This window comes from Jatropha curcas, chromosome 7, assembly GCF_041381405.1.
Source record: "Jatropha curcas cultivar XTBG-Jc1 chromosome 7, XTBG_Jcur_1.0, whole genome shotgun sequence".
NCBI lineage: Eukaryota > Viridiplantae > Streptophyta > Magnoliopsida > Malpighiales > Euphorbiaceae > Jatropha > Jatropha curcas.
In genome coordinates, this window is record NC_143157.1 from 21,281,914 (window position 1) to 21,308,730 (window position 26,817).

General features: G+C 33.2%; 1 non-coding gene and 1 pseudogene across 1 annotated transcript; one reads left to right on the forward strand and one right to left on the reverse strand.

The window, feature by feature from the left end:
- Positions 1-8,576: 8,576 nt before the first annotated feature.
- On the reverse strand, positions 8,577-25,389 carry LOC149494941 (uncharacterized; annotated as a pseudogene).
- LOC149494942 (small nucleolar RNA R71) lies at positions 24,735-24,841 on the forward strand. Its single transcript, XR_016321908.1, has one exon. It is a non-coding gene; the product is annotated as a small nucleolar RNA R71 (small nucleolar RNA).
- Positions 25,390-26,817: the final 1,428 nt, after the last annotated feature.

Here is a 26,817-nt window from a genome sequence, read left to right on the forward strand (position 1 = left end):
GGATCAATGTAAATAAAAATACTGCAAAATATTATGATCGTTGTCAGCAAAAATTTTACAGAATACACTCATATTTATATAGAAAAGTTTAGGCCAAAAAATTTTATCATTGTACAAAGAAAACTTATATAATATAAAGAGTAAATTCGTTAATAATAAACAGTATTTTCGATGTGATTTGACGAAGAGTGAATAATATGGAGAATTGTTTGTGTTGTATGAAAATTCTGCATATAGTGCACAAAAATTATGTTGTCTAAACCTAATTGAAAAATTTTGTATTAATTAAAAATTTTTTAATTTAAATATAAATTGAAAATCTTTTAATTATATAGTAAGAATATCTAGAAATTGACTCTTTATTAATTAATAGAAAATATTAGTTTTCCGTTTAGAAAAAAAGTTTCATATAATCAAATATTTTAATTTCCTTGACATCCTCTTAAATTGAACCATCATGAAAAATTTTACTGTACTATCATAAAATGAAATTTGAAAAATGAATATGTACTCTTAATAATATTTATTATAATTTTACCATATGCAAAAAATAGTAACATTGTTAATAAGTTTTGATAAAATTTATTTTTTTAATAGAATAGGATTTTGGATTTAAATAGGAAACAATATATCTAATCAAATTAAAGATTTCTTAAAAATAATAATTTCTTACTTTATTTTTTAGTCAATCAAAGCAAAAGATAATTTATCTTTGTTAAGGTAAATTGATAGTTTATTCAAAGAAGCCCTTAAAGATATTTTTATCAATCAATCCATCCATAAAGTAGGAGTGGTTTCGGCAATCCTAATACAGGCTTACTTGAATTTGGGCCAAGTAATTTAAAAGATCAGTACTAACCAATTAACTAGTCAGTTTGCCACTCTTATTGAAACAATCCGTAATTTTATTTTCAAAACTTTAGAATTTTATTAAATCAAAAATCTGAATTTTTGACGGTATGGGCCGTAAACAGTGAACAATTCTAATTTGAGCCCAAAAGTTTCACGAGTTGGGCCCAAGCCCAAATAAAATGTCGAAAAGAAATTTTGAATCGTAAACAGTTAAAATTTTTGAGAAATAATACGAAACCCCGAAATTTAACCTATTATGAATATATATAAATTAATTATCCTAAAAATCAAATATTGTTACTCTTAATATGTTTATTATTATTATCGAGTAAATAGAGAAAATATTATGGAACTGAACTAAACGGTTAAAATAAATTGAACCAGGCCTGAAAATCAGTTTAATTTGTCGAGGACCACACGAATAATCCAAAAACCGAGTGAAAAACTTGAAAATCAAACAAAATGAGACCAAATCACTAAAACAGACCAAACCGGTTTGAATCGAACCGGAATGGCCTAGAATTTACTAGAAACCGCCTTTCTTCTTTCTTTTTTTTTTCTTTCTCTTCTTCTTCTTCGGCGCGACCTCGCTGCCTCTCCTCTCTCATTTTTTTTCCGACCACCAGAACCAGCGCCTCCTCGCCGCGCATCCTTGCCACGCCGCCGCCTCACCGCAGCACCGGCCTCTCTTCCTATCTTTCTCTTTTCGTTTATGGCTAACGCAACAACCGCAGGAGACTCGATCGGGAAATCGCGTCGCAACTCACTCCTCGATCTTTCGGCGACTGCAGCTCTCTTCGGTCGACTCCAGCTTCGTCTCGTCGACTGCGAAGTTCCTATACCTCGCTCTCTTCCCTTTTCGGCTAGCGCAGCAAGCTAGTAGATGCTCGATCATGGCTTGCGATCGCCGCTGATCCTCCATTGTTGTCTCCTCCAGTCAAGCTGTCGCTGGCAGCAGTGGGTTTTGACTTTGAAGTTCACTTCCGGTCACTTTAATCGGAAAATCTCAGTCTTTCAGTGCGTTTTTCAGCTGGGTAAGTCGAATTTCACCCTTCTTTAATACATTTAGTGAATTCTTTGAGCAAGGGTCTAGAATTTCATGCATAAATCAAGTTGGATAGAGTTTAAATCCCTAAATTAACTATTATGTCAGTGTAAATAATTAGAAGCTTTGATTTTACTATTTTAGGTTGATTTATAAACTGAATTCCCATATAGAAATGGTTAGGTTATTTCTTCTATTATAAATTATCATGAAAAGTCGAGCATTCGTTTGATTGATAGTAGCCAGTTAGCCATGCTTGATTTTCTTTATCATTTCAATTGAACTATAAGCTGAAATGGCGAAAGAATTGAGAAACTTGAAATGGCAGAATGCCATTTTAACTAATTAGCTTGAACAATTATTGCGGTATAATGCAAACGAAGTTATAAATTAAGTTCTTGGTGGGAAATGGGTTAAGCAGCATATGATGTATGAGTTTAATCAATAGCTCAAGGTTTCTTTGATATAATGGCAGCATCTAGTTAGAGAAAATCATGGATTTTTGCTTGAACCAAGTCTATATTGTTGGAATAAATGTGCTCTTCATAACTTGTTGTGGATGTAGAGGTTCTAATGACTAGATTTGATGAGAATGGAGAAACTTTTGGTAGTGGCAGCAGCTATTTTCAATCATTTATATAGATTATTGCTTGATATGGAATATTTGAAGTAGTAGATCTAATTCTTGTTAAGAATTAGTCAGTTGGTATTTTTTTTGGTTGTAAATTGGATTTCTTAGTAGAGGTATTCGTTAAATTTTAGTTTAATTGAAGCATTTGTTCTTAGTAGCTAATTTAAATTTAATAAAGGTATAAATATGTGGTTGTTATCTTTAAGCAAGAATGAAGAAATGAAAGCTTGATAAAGAGTACTATATTAGTTAGACACTACGAAACTATCAAATGAAAGTAATTGAAATTAACTTAATGATATAAGTTTTATTCGATTATATATGTATTAAAGCTTTCATTTGTTTGGTAACTAGTTATAATTATATGAAGTAAAGAATGATTGCTATTATCATTGGAACATGATTGTTGTAAATTAATGGTTGAGTGTTGATATTGTTGTTTTGGAAGGAGGATGGGATTTTAAATTGATTGATTGATTGCCCGACGGATGGGCTGTGTGCATTGATTGATATATATATATAATATTGTGATATTTGAGCAGGTAGATAGTCCAATTTTTAGGGGAGGTGCTGCCGAAATTTCGATAGAACTTAGACTAGTTTTAATTAACAATATAATTAATAAGTTTATTTAAATTAATTCCATAACTTAATACATAGTAAATAAAGTGCTCTAATTATTTTACTATCATCATTATTTATTTAATTATTCAATTACTTATTTATTTTCATTATTATTGTATATTATTATTATTATTTATTCTATCATTGTTGTTTATTGTTAATATTATTTATTTATTTGCATTTGAGTATGAATGTCTAATTGTGTATTGCATTACGATGTTCAACTGATCAATATGTTTGCATCTAATTGCAATGTTTGATTAATTGTGTTGTGATAATGCTATGCTTTGTTTGTGTGGAGTTGGGATGAAGTGGGTCACCATGGGTTTGTGAGGACGGTTGGACCGTCGGCCAGGTAAATGGGAGATCGGCGCCCCCGTGTGTACCTACCGTTGTGATTTGTATGATATGGAAAACCACAGGTTGGCTTCTTTATTGGGCGCACCTGATAATCTAGATTTGATCGCAGCCCGCAGGGTGGCCTCCTGTTGTGAGCGCCTGATGATCTAGATTTGATGGAGACGACCGGGTTGCCTCCTGTTGGTATGGAAAAGAAAAGAGAGAATGGAAAAACAATGAGAGGGCTGGTCAAGTGAGGATTAGACCGGTCGGCCAGTATGGGGGATCGGCTCCCTGGTGCACACGTTATGAGAGGATGGGCCATGTGGGAGGAAGGCTCATCGGGGTTTTCGGTGACGCCACAGACCAATTTCCACGTGATGTGATTATATGAAGATGTTAATGATTGTGAGTGCTGGTGATGTGCCATTTGTGTGACTGGCTGCGTGAGCATACAACTAGTCGGATGACTAGATTGATATGTTTACACATTTGTATGACTGCGTGTGTTGTGCAATAATTATTACTCCTTAGAAAACTCACATGTGTTGTTTAATTTTTCAGGAAGTAAGTTTTTCTTAAATCCGATTTAGGCTATGTTCCTTCGGCGCAGGGCAATAGAGGAATTTTTCCTAGTTCCACAATTGTTTTTACTATGTAGTTATGTGTATACAAAGCTATGTATACCAAAGAGTTAGTGACTCCGCAGTTGTAGAATTTACATATATTTAGTCGTGTATTAACATAGATGAAGTAATTCTATGAGCCCATATTAGAAATGTAATGTATTGTAAATTGGGCCCGAACTATGGAATGTTGTAGAAGATAAACTTGGGCTGAGAAATAATAAAATATTGAGGTTTATTTTTCATAATCATATGGGCTGAATGTTGAAATTTATACCAAGATAATAGATTCTAGTGTTTAGGCTTACTACGGGCCTCGGGGGCCTTAAGCTTACCTGGGCCCTAGTGTCGATCCGGCCCATGGAATCGGGTCGTGACACTTATATACTCTTTGTGAATTTGATATTTAGTCGATGTGGGATGTGAGATTCCTAACAACTATATAGTATAATTTCTTAATTTATCCAATATAATTTAGATTTAAACAAAAAATTAATATGACCAATTAAAATTATCAATTCGTAAATTGAGTAAGACAATTTTTGACAATCGCAATGTTCTCACCCATTTCTACTTTTACATATACTGGTCTTTTTTATGGTGTGCATTGCACGTTGATAGTGCTCATCATATTTTCATTTTTTTTTACTCTTTTAATCATTTATCTATGTAATATTAAAGCATAAGTTTTTTTTTTAGATTGAAATAAATAAAATTAGTTAATTTGTATTAGACTTTTACCGTATAAGCTACATGCAATGCTATTTCTTATATACTTGATTTTCTTTTTATATAATGAAGTGGTCTCAAAATAAAATTCAATCAAATCTCTATATCTAATCATTTAGTCCCAAATTTATAAATGCAAATTCTTAAAATCCTAATAGGTGCTCAAAAAGAAAATTAAATTATTTCTCAATCTCCAACCCTTGCCCTCAATTCCAAATCAATATCTATATACAGCTATAAGGAAGAATAATAATAATTTTTTTTACTGGTAGGTAAAAGAAAAAAAAATGAGAAGATGATATAAATTAATAATGATAATCATTTTGGCTATAGTGATAGTATTACTTACCCAGTGCATTAGAGAAATGAATATATGAACATACACATAAACTCTTGAAACCCAAAAAATGACACAGATTAAAAATATATGGTTCTAGTTTTTTTCAATTTCATAAAAACTTTTTTTTTTCAAGTCAAACATATTTAGAATATAAAAGAAAAAATATCAAGAAAATTAAAAATTCTTAATCAGGAGGCCATCTATTTATTGCAAGGAAGATATAAATCTCTTACTAAATTAAAGTAATAATGGTTACAAATTAATTCAATAATAAAAAAGAAAATATAAAATAACAAATTTTTATTAAGAACAAAACTCTTTTAAGAACTCAACGTATAATAAGAAATAAATTATATTAAAAAATTACTAATTTGAATTTCAAAAATAACCCTGAAAAAGCTATAATTTAATTAAATTTGATTTTGATGGACCAAAAAAAAAAAAAGCTAAGTCAATAAATGAAAATTACAAGTTAATCATGCTAGGATCTAATATTGGTCAATTAATGAGTTTATTCAAGTATTTGTTTCTCTATTGTTGTAAGTTGTAAATTTAAAATAAATAAATAAGTTAATTAAGTAACAAAAAAAAGATTACATAAAAGAAACTTGATGGTTGTCGATTCCACCGAAAATTAATTACTGAATTTTAATTGCATAAGTGGTAAATTCAGGTCGAACCTTAGAGACAGAAATCTTAAATGTTGTGATATTTTGTAAAGAGAAAAAGAGGGGTTGGCTTTTGAAAATTCACTTAGAGAAATCAAAATAAAACTGACTATTAAACTTAAATTGAAACTCAATCTAATAAACATTCAATTCAAGGCAATTTATAATTCAATGTATAAATGATCACAGATAAATTTTGAATGAATTACCCTTTGAATACTTAACTGAAACTTACCAACAAGCATGATAGATTCTCTGACTTTCCTATTACAGTTAATTTGAGCCCAGCACCCTTATTAACTCTAATTATTAAATGAGCAGGTATTAAGCAATCCTTTTCAATCTAATAAAAGCAGTAAGGACAGGAAGCAGTTAAATTTGAAAAATAATTTAAAAAGCATAAATTATTTAATTCAACTCTATTGTTTCTTTAGATTATTACCGAAAACTTGGAACATAATCAGTAAAACCTAATTGCTACTAACACTCAATCTTTCACAACAATTACGGATTATGAAGATGAAATAACACTTAATCCTACCAAATAATTAACTAATAGGCCTTTTTAGCAAATCACCCAATAGAATTAACACCTTAATTATAAGAAACAATAGATATTCAAAGAACAATTATTTAAATAAAGAACAAGTCTCACAATTATACATATGGAAATTAAATGCCTTGAACTGAACTAAGAAATTAGTCACTCATATTCATGCCTTTCAATCACTAAAACAAAAGAAAACGAAACAAACTCTCAAATTAGATGGTGAACTATGTGGGAAGAAAAACGTGCCTCTGTTGCTCCAGAATTGCAACTATATATAGCCTCTCAAAAGACCCAAAGAATCTCCAATCACTTTGGAAAAAAAACAGTCAACAGAAATCTTTATTGTTCTGATTTCTCTCCCATTTTGCAGTAACTTCCTTTTCGAATCTGATTCTGACTTCTTCAACAAACTTGTAGATCTCCTTCTCAGCTTTCTAACGAACTAAGGCTCGTCCAAAATGGACACTCACAGCAGAACATACGACCTAAAAACCAGATCAGGTTGAAGCAGATATTTCTGCTCAAAACGTGATCTTTTATGGCGTTTTTGACAATCAAAACGACCTCACTTCATTTAGTTGTCTTCACAGCAACTGTAGGGCCATCTTCTAAGATTCAAATGGGCCTGGGCTGAGCTAATTTTGGCTTTTGAAGCTCCAGATATGTCTTAAACAATAAAACCCGTTCATGCATGTTCATTTATGACATTTGTTCTAGATTCAGAGCTCTTTTTGATGAATTTCAAGGCTGAATTGAATCTTGCCTCCGCTTAGAAATTTGTAGAGCTCCTTTCTATCTTTCCAACGAATCACAAATCAATCAATTTTAACATCTATACATTCAGTTATGCCTGAAGAAGCAAACAATGGTCAAAATATTAACAATGCTGAAAATTCCTCAATTAAAAGGTATTATTCAAAAAAATAACTTAGATCATGTCTAATTGATAAAAATTGTTCAACCAACTGATTTAAGCTTGAAAACAACTCAAAAATACCAAAAATATTAAGAATAAAAGTGACAATTTATGCACATATCAAATTCCCCACACTTAATCCATGCTTGTCCTCAAGCATAACTCAACTTATCAACATGGTCCAAAAGAAAATTCATCCAACTCTTCACAATCCTTAAAAGAACATTTTAAGTAAAACTATCTTAATTACAAAGTAAAGTTAAATTGAATAAGCATATCTGAAGTCCATAGAGAATAAAGAATTGATTAAAATTCTTTCTGACATAAAAGACAAGGCTCGAATATTGTGATTTAAAGCATGCAATTTAAGTTTCATATCAATTAAACCTTTGCTTGAAGAATTATTTGATAATCTACCAGGTCACTAAAATTCATCGCAACCACACAAAATTCAATCAGCTAAACTTTTTTTTTAATTTATTTTTTTATTTTTAGTTGCTTGAGCATTTATTGAATGCCTGAGTTTGCCATTATCCATTCGGCGCGAGGACGCATATTGGTGATACCCGTACCTGGCTACTTAGAAAGGAACAAACTCAAGTGGCTAGACTAACACTACTCTTTATCCATTACCGGACAACGGAGTAACTCAACTGCTCAAGTCTTTATTTAATTACTGTTTCTTTTTTTTTTTCTCTTTTTTTTTTTCAAACACACACACAACGCTCATCTCCATGCCTAAGCAGTTTATACAAGAATTCTAAAAGCAATGGCTATGAGTTATGTTCATGCAATTCATTAGTTTCTCCAGTATTAAGTCAAGCCTCAAACCTTATGCCAAAAAGAATCAATAAATTCAACAAGTTATTCTAGATGCACAAGAGAAACCAGCTACGCAATTTAACTTTTCTAAACAAATCAAGAAAGTCTTTCAATTTCTCAAAGGAGTGCTCTAAATCAAGATAAAAATTCTTTAAATTTGACCCATCCAGCCACTTAATTTGTCATTTAAAATGAATTTTAGCACCAAATCTCAGCTTTCAAACTCTAATTCCCTTCCCCACACTTAGTTCATTTATTGTCCCCAATAAATAAATAAACGAACAAATAAATAAATAAAATTTTGACAGGAAACAAAATAAAATCAGAGGAAGAATAAAACAAATCTTATTGTGGCAGCTAGCCACCAAGGGTTGCCTCCCAAGCAACGCTTTTGCTTATCGTCGTTAGCTCGACAAAGTCATAGCAAAGCTTCTTCAATCCAAATAAATTGGATCACTCAATTTGATTTCCTCCAATGAATGCTCTTGAAACCCCTCATAAAATGGCTTGAGTCTTTGACCGTTGACTTTGAACACCTTGTTAGTTCCTAAACTTTGAATTTCAACAACAACATAAGAAAATACATTAGTAACAATAAACGGTCCAATCCAACGAGAACGTAACTTACCTGACATTAATTTCAATCTAGAATTATACAATAAAATTTTTTGCCCAACCACAAACTGCTTCCTTAATATGAGTTTATCATGAAATGCTTTTGTCTTTTCCTTATAGATCCTAGAATTCTCATAAGCGTCAAGCCGAATTTCCTCTAATTCTTGCAATTGTAACTTCCTTTCCACACTAGCAGTATCTAGGTCCAAATTACAATGTCTAACAGCCCAATAAGCCTTATGTTCTATCTCAACTGGAAGGTGACACATCTTACCAAAAACAAGCCTGTAAGGGGACATCCCTATAGGTGTCTTATAGGTTGTCCTATAAGCCCATAAAGCATCATCAAGTTTAAGGCTCCAATCCTTTCTATTTGGCTTCACTATCTTCTCTAGGATAGACTTCACCTCTTTGTTAGATACCTCAGCCTGCCCACTAGTTTGAGGATGATAAGCTGTAGACACTTTATGAAAAACACCATATTTCTTTAATAATGCCTCTACAGCTCTATTACAAAAATGAGTGCCTCTGTCACTAATTAAAGCTCTTGGAATTCCAAATCTGCTAAAAATGTTTGACTTGATAAAATCTACAACAGCTTTAGAATCATCAGTTCTAGTGGCTTTAGCTTCCACCCATTTAGAAACATAATCTACAACAAGCAATATATAAGTAAAACCAAAAGAAGAAGGAAATGGACCCATGAAATCAATACCCCACACATCAAAAATCTCACATACAAGTATTGGGGTTTGAATCATTTCATTTCTACGAGATATAGTTCCTGTTCTTTGACATTGTTCACAATTTTTGCAGAAAATATAAGCATCACGAAATATGGTAGGCCAATAAAAACCACAATCCAATATCTTCCTACCTGTTCTCTTAGGTCCAAAATGGCCTCCACATGCAAATGAATGACAAAAAACCAGAATTGACTTAATCTCATTATCAGGAACACACCTCCTAATAATTTGGTCAGAACAAAATTTCCACAAATATGGTTCATCCCATATATAATACCTAGACTCACTTTTCAATTTTTCCTTTTTAGCTCTATTCAAATCAGAAGGCATGGTTTTAGTAACTAAATAATTTACCAAATCAGCTACCAAGGGATCATACTGTGGGTCCCGAATATATATGGCACAACCCAAGAGGGGGGGGGGGTGAATTGGGTTTTCTAAAAACTGAAATAAATTTTAGAAATTCTAAACAAGAATTAGAATCTAAAGCACAGCGGAAAAACACACAGAGCTTTGTGAGAATAGAATATGGATTAGAATATCCTCACAATGTTCTAATTATAAAAGATAGAAAGTCTGTGCGAAGTGCAGCTATTGATTAGAACAGCTTCTCACTGACTTATATACTATCAGAACTTCTTTATGAAGGAAAGTTATAGAAATTAGAACTTCTTCATAAAGTATTTAGAAAATCATATAAGGTTATGTGAAAGAAAGTTATTGAATTCAGAACTTCTTCACAGAGCCTTAATCAAATATCAGAATAACTTTATGATGAAGAGCTATCAAGATTAGAACGTCTTCATAAAGTTTAGAACATTAACTAGAAACCCAATCAGTGAAATATACTGGGAATAGAGCAACAGTTAGAACAATGTATGTTCAGAAAAGATAAAGCTTATTATCGTTTTAGAACATCTGAATCATTAACAGTTTTAGCGTTTCTAAAAATAAACAGAAGTGAAATAAAGATAGTATCAAGCAAACTTCAGAAATTAGAAAAGATCAACACAGAGATTTATAGTGGTTCAGCACTAACTCGCCTACATTCACTCCCCAAGACGCATCTTGAGATCCTCAACTATGTTATCTCTTTTCAAGGGCAAGAGACAAACCAACAGTACAAGGCAAATAGATCAACACCTAGATCTACCCTTTTGTCCCACTAGATTTTCCAAAGGTTCTAGTAAACCTCAACCCTTTTCTGTTTTTGGCAGAGTACAGAAAACTCAATTCAAGACATTACTATCCCACACATGGAGAAGGTCGCTTGATAACCTCTATCACAATAGCTTCTAACCTGAGCTATTATACACAAAAGTTTAACAAATAAAGAGCCTGTCTACTATAGAATACAGATTCTAAATAGACAGAGAGAAACGCCTATATAAGCACTGGAAAAACAGTTTTATCAGATTAGAAGGTCGATTAGAACACAGAACTGTTTTTCAAAATGTAACTGTAAAAATTCTTTTCTTCTTTAAATATGAAAACGTTAAGGTATAGAGATGAATAGAAAATGGGGGTAGAGTAAGTTTTGAGAGAAAAAGATTCGTTCAATGAGAGAGAGTGCTCTTAAAACAATTACTCTTACTTCACCCAAAATTTCAAGGCGTGAATGATCCTTTATATAGGAAACAAAGGAGCTGTCACCTTTTGGAAAGAGATCAGAATATCTTCTTTCCTTATTTTAGAAGATGAGAAAATCTTTGTTACCAAAAATTGTTTTATCCCTTTTTGGTAAGAGAATAAAACCCGATTTTCACTTTCCTTTAGAAAAGATTTTCGACAGCATTTATTTTGGAAAGAATTGTTTGCGGAAAAGATGTTCTTACCAAAACCGAAAGAGATTTTCCTTCATATTTAAGGTAAGTGAATAACTTTAAAACAATATATTTCCGAAAAGATGAAAGATTTTATTACCAAAAACATTAGAGAGGAAATCTCTTAAGTTTTTAGGAAAATAAATCTTTTCGATTTAAAGGAATATTTTTCGAAAATAAAATAAAGGAATTTATTTTAAAAAAAAATCTAATTTCCGAAAATACTATTGAGAGAGAAAAAGATTTTTGTGCTCATATGTAACCTTTCTCTCTATCCTACAAAGTTTCCTAAATGCCTAGATTACTAGGATCTTCGAAATCTTCACTCTCAATGTAGGACTTGCCTTGTATAATTTCTTTCCAAAGAAATTCTGCATAAAATAAAATTAGCACAAATAGTATAATTTAAATTTATTCGTTTTGTAATAATCATCAAAATCCGAGATAAGCATTTTGACCCTTGAGCCAACAATCTCCCCCTTTTTGATGATGACAAAACCAATAAATTTAGCAAACATAAAAACATGTGCTCCCCCTGAATTTTATGCATAAGAGTTCTAAAAATGCCAAAAGATTTTAATATAAAGCAAATTGGAACATGTATTTTGCTCCCCCTGAATAGATGCAATAAATCTGTTTTATGAAAAATTAGAACTAGGGAGGCATTTTTAGAAAATGATTTTAGAACTATCAAGTATACGCAAGATATTCTAAGTTCTAATAATCAGAGCACAAGTATTAGAACTAGCAAAGATAAACAGGATATTCTGAGTTCTAATATTTAGAACATATGGTCAGAGCAATAAAATAGAATAGAACAGAAGATCTTACACCCAACCTGCAAGAACAGTCATTAGAATAAGAACCTTAGTTCTAAAATCACACAGCTTTAGAAAATATAGCTCACCAAAAATAGACCATATTAGAAAACAATAAACACACAGATAACTACTATAACCACTAAAATATAAGTCCTTGTAGTTGCCAAGTACCACCAAAATATCTGTTACCAATTACCATCAGACTACCTGTTCTCCCCCTTTTTGTCATCATAAAAAAGGGTTAGACATAGTCATAGCAAAAATAAAGAAAATAAACAGTTAAAAAAAAAATCCTACGAAGATAACACAAAATAAATTGTTCACAACATATAGAAAACAGATCAGAGAGGCTTAAGACCAGTTCTAAGTCTCTTAGAACTTCTCAAAGGCTGAGCTGGAGCAGTTTCAGAAGAACTTTCTGTCCTTTTTGAAGATGGATGTAGTGGAGGCTTTCTTCCATGTGTTCTGTGCTTGCCAGCAGTATGCTTCACATTCTTTGGCTTCTCTGAGGAGGGAACGTAAGGTGTTCCTTTCACCTTTGGAGTAGCTAACTTCCTCGCATTTACATCTTTTATCCTTTCCAGAACTTCAATGAGAGACTGATTTTGTTCAATCACAGTCTTGCACTGTTGAATCGCCTCATCAAGTTCCCTGTTATGTTCTGCTACTAGATCCTCTTCTAATCTTTTTAGCATAGCATCCCTACTACGTTGAGCTGACAATGACTCAGATTCTTGCTCTGCTTTGCCCTCAGTAGTCTTTTCATCACTGATTTCTATTTTCTCTGTTTCAGCATCGTTGCCTTCCTCAGCTTCCTTCCCTTTTTCTTGCTCTTCATGTTCTTTCTCTTTTTCTGCTTCTTCTTCTTTTAATTCTTCTTTATCTGTGGCACTTTCCTTCTCAGTGTCTTCTCCTTCTTCTTGTGTTTCTTCTTCTTCTGTCTTTTCTTCAGTCTTCTTTTCCTCTTCTTTCACTTTTTCTTCTTTTGATTTTCCAATTTCCCTTTTTACTTTCTTTTCTTCCTTTTCTTTTTCTTCGTCTGTCTTCTCTTCTTTCCCTTTCTCTTCACCTGGTTCCTCATCCTTCATTTTCAAGGATCCACTGTCCAGCTTGGAAACAGACTGACCAACATGCTTATCTAAATCAACATTCAGAAACTCAAACACAGGTGTGAGAATCATACCATAGGGTAGCTTTTTCGGGTTGTTCTGCAGTTTGTCAAACACAATGTGACATAGATTGAGAGGTTTCTTCTCAACTATGTGCCACATAATGCATAGTTCCACTTGATTCACATACGTTAGTGAGGCGCTCTTAGGATAGATATAATGTACAATGATCTTGTACAACCATTTCATGCTTTCTGTCAAGTTGGAGCATTCTATTGAACCCTGTTTGTCTGCAGATACCTTTTTCATTATCTTTTTCACAAAGTCTTCCTTCTTATAATCACTAACCCTAGATACATCTTTGATTTTGGTCACTCTGGACCCAGCATTAGGTATATTAAAAATTCTTCCAAAATCATCATACGAAATTACCCTGGTTTCACCCTGAAGTTTCACAGAGATCTCCTCTGTCCCACTGACTTTCAACGAGCCATAAAACTCCTTAACTAGGTTCTCATAACATAGCATATTTAAAGACAAAAACTTCATCCAGCCTTGGAACTCAAAAAGTTCCTTAAAGTTAAACTCATTACCACCAAAAAATTTCCAATCAATCACATAGGAGCGCATAAGAGGGTAAGTTGAGAGAATCGACTTACCTTTGTCATGAGCTTTCACTCCCTGTTTCTGTGAGGTACCCGTTTCAATTTTTCTTTTCTTAGTTTTCTCTTCAGCCTTTTTCTCCTTTGACTCCTTCTGTTCGTATTTCTTAGAGAGCTTCTTCAGAAGTTGAAGCTCTTGCTCGGTAAGAGAGTCTGAAGAGGAGTTTGAACTGGATTCGCCCATTGATATGGATTTCGAACCTCAAAAGTAACTTAGGGTTTCAGTTTTGCAAAGAGAAGATGAAGAGTACATTAAGCAGTTAACACAAAATATAGACGCTTAAGTGGCGGAAGAAAGAAATAAAGAACAGTTTTTATATGAAATTTAAAACGACAAATAAGATAAACGAGACAAAAAAAAAATAAAAAAAGGAAATAAAACAAAACAAACAAAATAAAATAAACCCTAAAACCGCCAAAGCACTAAAGACACGAAAACATAATAAAGACAAACACAATAAAATAACTGTTTTAGTCTAAAGCAAGATTTTGATAATGACTTTTAGAAAGTCATAAAAAAACGTGCATTTTTAGACAAAAATCAGTTTTCACAAAAAAAAATAAAACAAAGCAAATCTTCTATTCTCGAAATTAGAAAGCAGTTTAGAACATACTTACAGAGTTCTAAAGTTATGAGTTTAGAACTAGCATACCAAGTTCTCTTCTAATTGCGCAGAATTGACTTTCATTCAAAGGTTTTGTAAAAATATCTGCCAATTGTTTTTCAGTGGGAATGAACTCAATCACAATATCACCTTTTTGTACATGATCACGTATGAAGTGATGTCTGAGTTCTATATGCTTGGTTCTAGAATGCTGAACTGGATTTTTGGATAAATTGATGGCGCTTATGTTGTCACATTTGATAGGCACTGTTTCTAATTTTAGTCCATAGTCTGCCAACTATTGTTTGATCCATAGAACTTGTGCAACACAACTTCCAGCAGCAACATATTCTGCTTCTGTAGTAGAAAGAGCAACCGATGTCTATTTCTTGCTAAACCATGATACAAGGGCGCTACCCAGAAATTGACAAGTCCCAGACGTGCTTTTTCTATCTATTCTGCTTCCTGCAAAATCAGAATCACTATACCCAACAAGATCAAATGTATCATCTTTAGAATACCACAGACCCAGATTAGAAGTTCCACAAAGATATCTTAGTATTCTTTTTACAGCAATTAAATGAGATTCTTTGGGACACGATTGAAATCTAGCACATAGACAAACACTGAAGTGTATGTCTGGTCTGCTTGCCATTAGATATAGCAAAGAACCAATCATACTTCTAAACAACTTGATATCCACGTCCTTGCCTTTTTCATCTTTTTCTAATTTTGACGATGGACTCATTGGAGTACTACATACCTTGGCATTTTCCATTTTGAATCGTTTCAACAACTCTCTAGTATACTTTCCTTGATTAATGAAAATTCCATTCTCACATTGTTTGATTTGAAGTCCAAGGAAGAAGTTTAACTCTCCCATCATACTCATTTCGAACTCACCCTGCATAATCTTAGAAAATTCCTTGCAAAGAAGGTCGTTAGTAGAACCAAAGATTATGCCATCAACATAAATTTGTACAACTAGAATATCATGTGCTTTATTTTTAATAAATAGTGTTGTATCAACTTTTCCTCTTGAAAAACCATTTTCTAATAGAAACTTACTCAATCTTTCATACCAAGCTCTAGGAGCTTGCTTTAAACCATAAAGAGCTTTAGTAAGTTTGTAAACATGATTAGGTTTATCAAAAATTTCAAAGCCAGGAGGTTGTTCTACATACACTTCTTCATTTAGAAAACCGTTTAGGAAAGCACTTCTCACATCCATTTGATACAACATGAAGTTTTTAAAACATGCAAATGCACAAAGCATTCTAATGGCCTCAAGTCTAGCAACCGGAGCAAAAGTTTCATCAAAATCGATGCCTTCTTCTTGGTTGTACCCTTGAGCCACTAATCTTGCTTTATTTCTCACAACATTACCATGTTCATCAAGCTTATTTCTAAACACCCATTTTGTTCCAATAACAGAATGGTTTTTAGGTCTAGAAACAAGTTTCCAAACTTGGTTTATCTCAAATTGATTTAGCTCTTCTTGCATAGCAAGAATCCAACTTTCATCATTTTGAGCATCTTCTAAATTTTTAGGTTCTAATTGAGAAACGAAAGCAACATTACCAAAATATCTTCTAAGTTGAGCTCTAGTCATCATCCTTTCTGAGGGATTGTCCATAATATCTTCTTGGGGATGATACTTATGAAATCGCCATTCTTTTGGTAATTGAGAATCTTCATTTTCTGTTTCTGGCATTTGACTTTCAACAATGTTCCGATCTTCATGTTCTAATTTCGGTTCAGCCTGACTATTGATGTTCCGATTGCTTTCTGGCTGTTCTAGTTGTTCTGATTGCTCATTCTGCTTTTCAGGATTAGAATCTACAGCATCATCACTTTCTAATGTTCTAGAAGTAGAGTCAGTTTCATCAAACACAACATGAATAGATTCTTCTACAACTAGAGTCTTTTTATTAAAAATTCTAAATGCTTTACTGTTATTAGAATATCCCAGAAAAATCCCTTCATAAGATTTTGCATCAAATTTAGCAAGATGATTTTTCTTGTTATCTAGAATAAAGCATTTGCACCCGAAGATATGAAAATAACCAACATTTGGTTTTCTACCTTTGTATAGCTCATATGGAGTCTTTTTAAGTTTAGATCTTACCAAAGCCCTGTTTAGAATATAAAAAGCAGTGTTAACTGCTTCTGCCCAGAAATACTTTGGTAAATTAGAATCACTTAGCATGGTTCTAGCCATTTCTTGAAGTGTTCTATTCTTGCGTTCCACCACTCCATTTTGTTGAGGTGTTCTAGGTGCTGAAAAGTTATGGAAGATTCCTGTTTCATTGCAAAAAGCATTGAATTTCTGATTTTCAAATTCTCCTCCATGATCACTTCTAATTGCCGTGATGTTGTAGCCTTTTTCATTTTGTATTTTCTTGCACAAATGAACAAACATGTCATATGACTCATCCTTATTTCTAAGGAAGAGTGTCCAGGTGAATCTTGAGTAATCATCTACAATAACAAAAGCATAGAATTTTCCTCCAAGACTAGAAGGAGTAATTGGACCAAATAAATCAAGGTGCAGCAATTCTAATGGTCTAGAAGTAGAAACCATGTCCTTAGATTTGAAAGATGTTCTGGTTTGTTTGCCCATTTGACAAGCATCACAAATGTGATCTTTTTCAAATTTCAACTTTGGCAAACCACGAACTAAGTCTTTCTTAGATAATTTAGAAATAAGGAACATGCTTGCATGTCCAAGTCTTCTATGCCATAACCAACTAGAATTATCAATAGAAACTAAGCATATATCTTGGTTATGCATATCAGAGAGATCTACAAGGTATATATTTCCAAACCTTTTTCCAACGAATAAGGTTTTGTTATCTTGCATGTTCTGAACTTCACAATGAGAAGGTTCAAAGATCACTCTTCTATTTTTATCACAAATCTGACTTACACTTAACAAGTTATAATGTAATCCTTCTACTAAGCATACATCTTCTATTGAAGGATTAGAACCTACCACACCAATACCAACTATTTTACCTTTTGCTTTGTCTCCAAAGCTTACCGTACCTCCCTTTTTCTTTTCTAATCTGGTGAACTTCTTTTTGTCACCAGTCATATGCCTAGAGCAAGCGCTGTCCATGTACCACATCTCTCTTTTCAGCTCGCTTCTTAGGCACACCTGAAAAGATCAAGCAGATTTAGGTACCCAACTCATATTGGGTCCTGGAGGATTAGTGGTAACAGGTGCACTATGATTCTTCTTTTTGTTGGAACTTTGATGTTCTAAAGTCACAACATTAGAAACAGCATTTTTCTGATTAGAAACACGATTCAGTTTAGAAATGCTATTAGAACTTGTTTTCTCTTTAGAAAAAGATTCTGAAATTGACTTTAGAATTCTAATCTCAGTTTTCAAAGATTCATTTTCAGAATTTAGATTTTTGCATTTTTCTTCAGGATGTGTCAAATTTTCAGAAAATCGATTATTGCAACTTTTAAGATCTTTGATTTCAATAATAAGATCTTTGCATGTAACTTCTTGATAAAAAGCATCTTTTAAATGATTACTCTCAGATTTTAATTTTCTGAAATCTTTCTTTAAAACTTTATGCTTTCTAACAAGTTTTTCAAACTCATTGCAAAGATTATTGTAAGTATTTAGAAGATCACTTTCTGATTCGGGTTCAGAAATACTTACAGTGCTTTCATCATTCTCATGGATCGTTGCATTTGTTTCGTTGATTCCAGCTTTCTGTGTTGAAGTCAGAGTACTGATTTCTTTGGAGTCAGAATCGATGGTAGCCATTAAATAGATATTAGCAATCTCTTCTTGATCATCAAGGCTTTCAGGATTAGAATCATCTGAATCACTCCAAGCAGCTATGAAAGCCTGCTTCAGCTTCTCTTTCGTTGACTTCTTTTTCAATTTAGGACAATTAGGCTTGATATGTCCAGGTTTGTTGCATTCATAACAAACCACTTCAGAAGGTTCTTTCTTAGGCAAGTTACTATTTTTGAATGGAACGTTCTTCTTGTTGAGCTTTTTCTGTGGCCTTCCACCCTTTCTATAGAACTTTTTAAATCTTCTAGCAACAAGTGCTAAATCATCACTATCAAGATCAGAAGAGCTTTCTTCACTAGAATCTACCCTCAAAGCCAGTCCTTTCTTTTTCTTATCTTCTGTTGTTAATGAAGATTTCATTTCTTCTGAAACTAGAGCTCCTATAAGATAATCATAAGTGACAGGAGTCTCTTTGTAATTCATGACAGTTCCTATAGAATCCCATTTTCTAGGTAGAATTCTAAGGATTTTCTTAACAAGCTCATCTTCTGAAATTTCCTTTCCGAGAGTTCTTAAAGGATTAACTATATTGGTAAATCTTGAATTTAGTTCTGCAATAGTTTCCCCTTCTCTCATACTGAACATTTCATATTCTCTCCAAAGGATGTTTATTCTGGATTCTTTTACTCTATCTGTACCCTCATAGGTTACTTTAAGTTTTTGCCATACCTCTGTTGCAGATTTACATCCAGACACTTTGTTGTATTCAGTTGCATCTAAAGCACAATGAAGAATATTAATGGCTTTTGCATTTACAGCAATGTCATTCCAATCAGCATCGGTATATTCTTCTTTTGATTTTCTAACTAGCTCATCTCCTACAGTTTTCATGGGAATACGAGGACTAGTGATAACATTTCTCCAGCAGTTTATATCAACTGATTTCATGAAATTCTCCATTCTAGTTTTCCAGTAAGAGTAATTAGACCCATTGAACAAAGGAGGTCTAGAAACAGATTGTCCTTCTAAAGAAGAAAGAGGAATTGTGGTTGCCATGGGATCTTATCTCTTAAGCGGTTAAGCTTAGGTAAGTCAAGAGCCAAGGCTCTGATACCAGATTGTGGGTCCCGAATATATATGGCACAACCCAAGAGGGGGGGGTGAATTGGGTTTTCTAAAAACTGAAATAAATTTTAGAAATTCTAAAGAAGAATTAGAATCTTAAGCACAGCGGAAAAACACACAGAGCTTTGTGAGAATAGAATATGGATTAGAATATCCTCACAATGTTCTAATTATAAAAGATAGAAAGTCTGTGCGAAGTGCAGTTATTGATTAGAACAGCTTCTCACTGACTTATATACTATCAGAACTTCTTTATGAAGGAAAGTTATAGAAATTAGAACTTCCTCATAAAGTATTTAGAAAATCATATAAGGTTATGTGAAAGAAAGTTATTGAATTCAAAACTTCTTCACAGAGCCTTAATCAAATATCAGAATAACTTTATGATGAAGAGCTATCAAGATTAGAACGTCTTCATAAAGTTTAGAACATTAACTAGAAACCCAATCAGTGAAATATACTGGGAATAGAGCAACAGTTAGAACAATGTATATTCACTTTATTAGAATACCAGAGTTCTAATGTTCAGAAAAGATAAAGCTTATTATCGTTTTAGAACATCTGAATCATTAACAGTTTTAGCGTTTCTAAAAATAAACAGAAGTGAAATAAAGATAGTATCAAGCAAACTTCAGAAATTAGAAAAGATCAACACAGAGATTTATAGTGGTTCAGCACTAACTCGCCTACATCCACTTCCCAAGACGCATCTTGAGATCCTCAACTATGTTATCTCTTTTCAAGGGTAAGAGACAAACCAACAGTACAAGGCAAATAGATCAACACCTAGATCTACCCTTTTGTCCCACTAGATTTTCCAAAGGTTCTAGTAAACCTCAACCCTTTTCTGTTTTTGGCAGAGTACAGAAAACTCAATTCAAGACATTACTATCCCACACATGGAGAAGGTCTCTTGATAACCTCTATCACAATAGCTTCTAACCTGAGCTATTATACACAAAAGTTTAACAAATAAAGAGCCTGTCTACTATAGAATACAGATTCTAAATAGACAGAGAGAAACGCCTATATAAGCACTGGAAAAACAGTTTTATCAGATTAGAAGGTCGATTAGAACACAGAACTGTTTTTCAAAATGTAACTGTAAAAATTCTTTTCTTCTTTAAATATGAAAACGTTAAGGTATAGAGATGAAAAGAAAATGGGGGTAGAGTAAGTTTTGAGAGAAAAAGATTCGTTCAATGAGAGAGAGTGCTCTTAAAACAATTACTCTTACTTCACCCAAAATTTCAAGGCGTGAATGATCCTTTATATAGGAAACAAAGGAGCTGTCACCTTTTGGAAAGAGATCAGAATATCTTCTTTCCTTATTTTAGAAGATGAGAAAATCTTTGTTACCAAAAATTGTTTTATCCCTTTTTGGTAAGAGAATAAAACCCGATTTTCATTTTCCTTTAGAAAAGATTTTCGACAGCATTTATTTTGGAAAAAATTGTTTGCGGAAAAGATGTTCTTACCAAAACCGAAAGAGATTTTCCTTCATATTTAAGGTAAGTGAATAACTTTAAAACAATATATTTCCGAAAAGATGAAAGATTTTATTACCAAAAACATTAGAGAGGAAATCTCTTTAGTTTTTAGGAAAATAAATCTTTTCGATTTAAAGGAATATTTTTCGAAAATAAAATAAAGGAATTTATTTTAAAAAAAAATCTAATTTCTGAAAATACTATTGAGAGAGAAAAAGATTTTTGTGCTCATATGTAACCTTTCTCTCTATCCTACAAAGTTTCCTAAATGCCTAGATTACTAGGATCTTCGAAATCTTCACTCTCAATGTAGGACTTGCCTTGTATAATTTCTTTCCAAAGAAATTCTGCATAAAATAAAATTAGCACAAATAGTATAATTTAAATTTATTCGTTTTGTAATAATCATCAAAATCCGAGATAAGCATTTTGACCCTTGAGCCAACACATACCTTGTAGTTCAAAAAAATGCTCATCAGGAAATAATTCCTGCAAAGGAATTGGATCCTCTTGTATTACTAACCTGCTTAAATGATTTGCTACCAAATTTTCAGCACCTTTCTTATCTTTAATTTGAAGATCAAATTCTTGCAAAAGAAGAATCCATCTAATTAACCTTGGCTTTGCTTCCTTCGTTGCTAAGAGAAACTTTAAAGCTGCATGATCAGAAAACACAATCACTTTAGAACCAAGCAAATATGACCGAAATTTATCTAAAGCAAAAACAATAGCTAAAAACTCTTTTTCAGTCGTGGAATAATTGCGCTGTGCTGAATTTAATGTCCTGGATGCATAATAAATCACATGAAAAAGCTTTTCCACACGCTGCCCTTAAACAGCTCCCACTGCATAATTACTTGCATCACACATTATTTCAAATGGTTTAGTCCAGTTAGGAGCCTGAATAATAGGAGGTGATGATAATATTAACTTTAGCTTGTTAAAAGCCTTCTTGCATTCTTCACCAAACTCAAATTTAACATCTTGTTGCAAGAGCCTAGATAAAGGTATTGCTATCTTAGAAAAATCCTTGATAAACCTTCGGTAGAAACCTGCATGACCAAGAAAAGAGCGCAATTCCCTCACAGTTGTGGGGTAAGGTAAATTCACAATTAAATCAATCTTTGACTTATCTACCTCAATACCCGTATTAGAAACAACATGCCCCAAAACAATTCCTTGTTCTACCATAAAATGACACTTTTCATAATTCAAAACAAGATTTTTTTCAATGCATCTCTCAAGAACAGAAGATAAATTATGCATCAAATGAATCTCCATACACAGTAAAATCATCCATGAACACCTCAATGCAATTATCAATAAAATCTGAGAACATGCTAACCATACATCTCTAAAATGTTACAGGTGCATTACAAAGTCCGAATGGCATTCTTCTAAACGCAAAAGTTCCAAAAGGACAAGTGAATGTAGTCTTCTCTTGGTCCTCTGGTGCTATCACAACTTGATTAAATCCCGAAAAGCCATCAAGAAAACAGAAATAAAACTTACCTGCTAACCGCTCAAGCATCTGATCAAAGAATGGTAATGGAAAGTGGTCCTTCCTTGTTGAAGAATTTAACTTGCGGTAATCTATGCACATACACCATCCACTTTGAATCCTTGTTGGAACAAGCTCATTATCTTGATTTGCTACAACAGTGACACCTGATTTCTTTGGCACAACTTGAACCGGACTTACCCATTTACTGTCTGAAATTGGGTAAATCACCCCAGCATCCAATAGCTTCAAGATTTCCTTCTTCACAACTTCCATTATTTGTGGGTTCAACCTCCTTTGAGCCTCTCTACTTGGTTTAGCATCATCTTCTAACAAAATCCTATGCATACACACCGATGGACTTATGCCTTTGATATCAGCTAATGTCCAACCAATAGCTTCTTTATGCATCCTCAAAACTCTTATCAATCTTTCTTCTTGAATCTTTGTTAACTTACTTGAAATGATAACCGGAAGTGTCTCTTTATGTCCCAAGTAAATATACTTAAAATGCTCAGGCAACGGTTTGAGTTCAAGAACTGGTGCATCTAAAATAGAAGGCAATAGTTTTGTGTGAGGAGGTAAATCAATCTTAGAAACTCCATACCTTTTTGGAACTACTGATAATGACTGTAATGCCATTACTGCATCTTGAACCTCTACACTTAGTGGCTGATTGGTATTATCTTCATGAATTCCTTGACTAATCACCACTTCTAACTCATCCTCATTGCTTAACTCAAAGACATCCTGCACAAATGTATCAATTACATCAATAGAAAAAATAGAATGATCATCAGTAGGATGCTTCATGGCATCAAAAATATTAAATTTAACAACTTCTCCATCAAACTCCATGGTTAAAGTGCCACCATCCACATTAATCTTTGTCTTGGCAGTTTTTAAGAAAGGTCTTCCGAATAAAATCAAAGCAGAATTTGATGTGGGAACAGCATTCCCCATATCCAAAATGTAAAAATCTGCTGGAAAAATTAATTGTCCAACCTGCACTAAAACATCCTCAACTACTCCCACAGGGTAAGCATTAGAACGATCAGCCAATTGAATAATAACACTGGTTTCCTTCAAAGTGTTCAAATTCAAAGTTTGAAAAACTGAATATGACATAACATTAATAGATGCTCCTAAATCTGCCATTGCTCGTTCAAATTTAGAATCACCTATTCTATATGGGATAGAAAACGAACCTGGATCTTTACACTTAGGGGGTAATTTCCGTTGAATAAACGCTGACACATTTTCTCCGACACTAACTTTTTCATTATTCCTCAACTTGCGCCTTGTAGTACACAATTCTTTAAGGAATTTTGCATACTTGGGGATTTGTTTGATCGCCTCAAGTAAAGGTATATTAACCTCTACTTTTCTGAAAGTCTCCAAAATCTCTTGTTCTTGTTCTTATTTCTTTGTCTTGGCCAACCGACTAGGAAATGGAGGAACATAATTATTAGCATCATTAGCTTTAAGTTTAGAATTTACCTCAACTTCAGAAACCTCACAATCCTTTGCACCCTGCTGCTTCTTTTTCCTTGACTCGTGTACAACTTGATTATCAACTTCTTTCCCACTTCGTAATAGTATAACACTTGCATTTTCTCTGGGGTTTATCACTGTTTGTGATGGAAGCTTACCGGAACCTTGAGCTTCAAGTTTACCCACAGATGAAGCTAACTGACCAATTTGCTTTTCTATGTTCTGAATGCTATTCCTAGTCTCTTATTGAAATTGTTGTGTATTATGAGCTAAAGCCTTAACAATTTCATCAAGTGACATACCTTGATTTTGGGAAGAGGAAGGCAATTGAATTACTTGTGGTCTTTGCTGCAGGTATCGATTTTGTACCGGTTGATTCCCATAGCTCAAATTTGGATGGTCTCGCCATCCTAGATTATAAGAGTTAGAATAGGGGTCATACCTGCGTTGTTGCTGTCCAAAATTACCTACTGCATTGGCATGCTGCACTAATTCATCCTCTTGGAGTGTAGGACACATATCAGTAGCATGACCCGAAGTAGAACAAATTCCACATGCCTTAATAGTTTGAATATTCCCTACAGCCAATTGTCTCACTAAAGAAGTTAAATCAGAAATTTGTCTCTCAAGATTAGATGTACTTACCTCATTAACCTTTTTAGGTGTGTGATCCATTCTGATTCCAAACTGTTGAGAATTTGCTGCCATGTTAGCAATTAGCCTCCTTGCATCTTCTGGTGTTTTGTCAACCAAAGCCCCTCCACTAGTAGCATCTATCATGCTACAGTCCATTGGTAGAAGTCCTTCATAGAAATATTGGATCAAAAGTTGTTCACTAATTTGATGATGAGGGCAGCTTGCACAAAGCTTTTTGAACCGTTCCCAATACTCATACAAACTCTCTTCATTGTATTGTCGAATGCCACAAATTTCTTTTCTTATGTTGGCAGCCCTTGAAGCAGGAAAGTACTTCTCTAGAAACATTCGCTTCATCTCATTCCATGAGTTCATAGATCCAGAAGGAAGGTAATACAACCAATCCTTAGCTTTGTCTTCCAATGAGAAAGGAAAAGCTCGAAGCTTAATTTGCTCCTCTGAAACTCCCTGAGGTTTCATGCTGGAACACACCATGTGAAACTCTTTTAAATGCTTATGTGGATCTTCGCCTGAAAGACCATGGAACTTAGGCACAAATGGATTAGTCCAGATTTTAATTCAAAAGCAACATCTAAAGTAGGAAATTGAATGCACAAAGGTTGCTGATTTAGGTCAGGTGTAGCCAATTCTTTCAAGGTTCTGGCAGCCATGGTATCAATTTCAGAATCTGAATCTGAAATTGATTCCCTCGGAGAATTATTTGAACTATTAGTAATCGTCCGTTCAGATGAGGCTTGACTCAAATTAGCTTGTTTAGCTAATTTTCTCAAACGTTTAGTTGTTTTTTCTACTTCAGGATCAAAAAGAATTTCACCAGATTGAGAACTTCTTGTCATAAACCAAATGACTTCAATTCTCCTTCAATTCTACAAATTTTACCACAAACCTGAAACCACAACACTACACAAAGGTAAGAAAACTATTTTAACAAAATAAAAACACCAAATATAATAATCTTTCAGTCCCCGGCAACGGCGCCAAAATTTTAATGGTTGTCGATTCCACCGAAAATTAATTACTGAATTTTAATTGCTTAAGTGGTAAATTCAGGTCGAACCCTAGAGACAGAAATCTTAAATGTTGTGATATTTTGTAAAGAGAAAAAGGGGGGTTGGCTTTTGAAAATTCACTTAGAGAAATCAAAATAAAATTGACTATTAAACTTAAATTGAAACTCAATCTAATAAACATTCAATTGAAGGCAATTTATAATCCAATGTATAAATGATCACAGATAAATTTTGAATGAATTACCCTTTGAATACTTAACTGAAACTTACCAACATGCATGATAAATTCCCTGACTTCCCTATTACAGTTAATTTGAGCCCAGCACCCTTATTAACTCTAATTATTAAATGAGCAGGTATTAAGCAATCCTTTTCAATCTAATAAAAGCAGTAAGGACAGGAAGCAGTTAAATTTGAAAAATAATTTAAAAAGCATAAATTATTTAATTCAACTCTATTGTTTCTTTAGATTATTACCGAAAACTTGGAACATAATCAGTAAAACCTAATTGCTACTAACACTCAATCTTTCACAACAATTACAGATTATGAAGATGAAATAGCACTTAATCCTACCAAATAATTAACTAATAGGCCTTTTTAGCAAATCACCCAATAGAATTAACACCTTAATTATAAGAAACAACAGATATTCAAAGAACAATTATTTAAATAAAGAACAAGTCTCACAATTATACATATGGAAATTAAATGCCTCGAACTGAACTAAGAAATTAGTCACTCATATTCATGCCTTTCAATCACTAAAACAAAAGAAAACGAAACAAACTCTCAAATTAGATGGTGAACTATGTGGGAAGAAAAACGTGCCTTTGCTGCTCCAGAATTGCAACTATATATAGCCTCTCAAAAGACCCAAAGAATCTCCAATCACTTGGGAAAAAAAAGAGTCAACAGAAATCTTTATTATTCTGATTTCTCTCCCATTTTGCAGCAACTTCCTTTTCGAATCTGATTCTAACTTCTTCAACAAACTTGTAGATCTCCTTCTCATCTTTCTAACGAACTAAGGCTCGCCCAAAACGGACACTCACAGTAGAAGATATGACCTAAAAACCAGATCAGGTTGAAGCAGATATTTCTGCTTAAAACGTGATCTTTTATGGCGTTTTTGACAATCAAAACGACCTCATTTCATTTAGTTGTCTTCACAGCAACTATAGGACCATCTTCTAAGATTCAAATGAGCCTGGGCTAAGCTAATTTTAGCTTTTGGAGCTCCAGATATGTCTT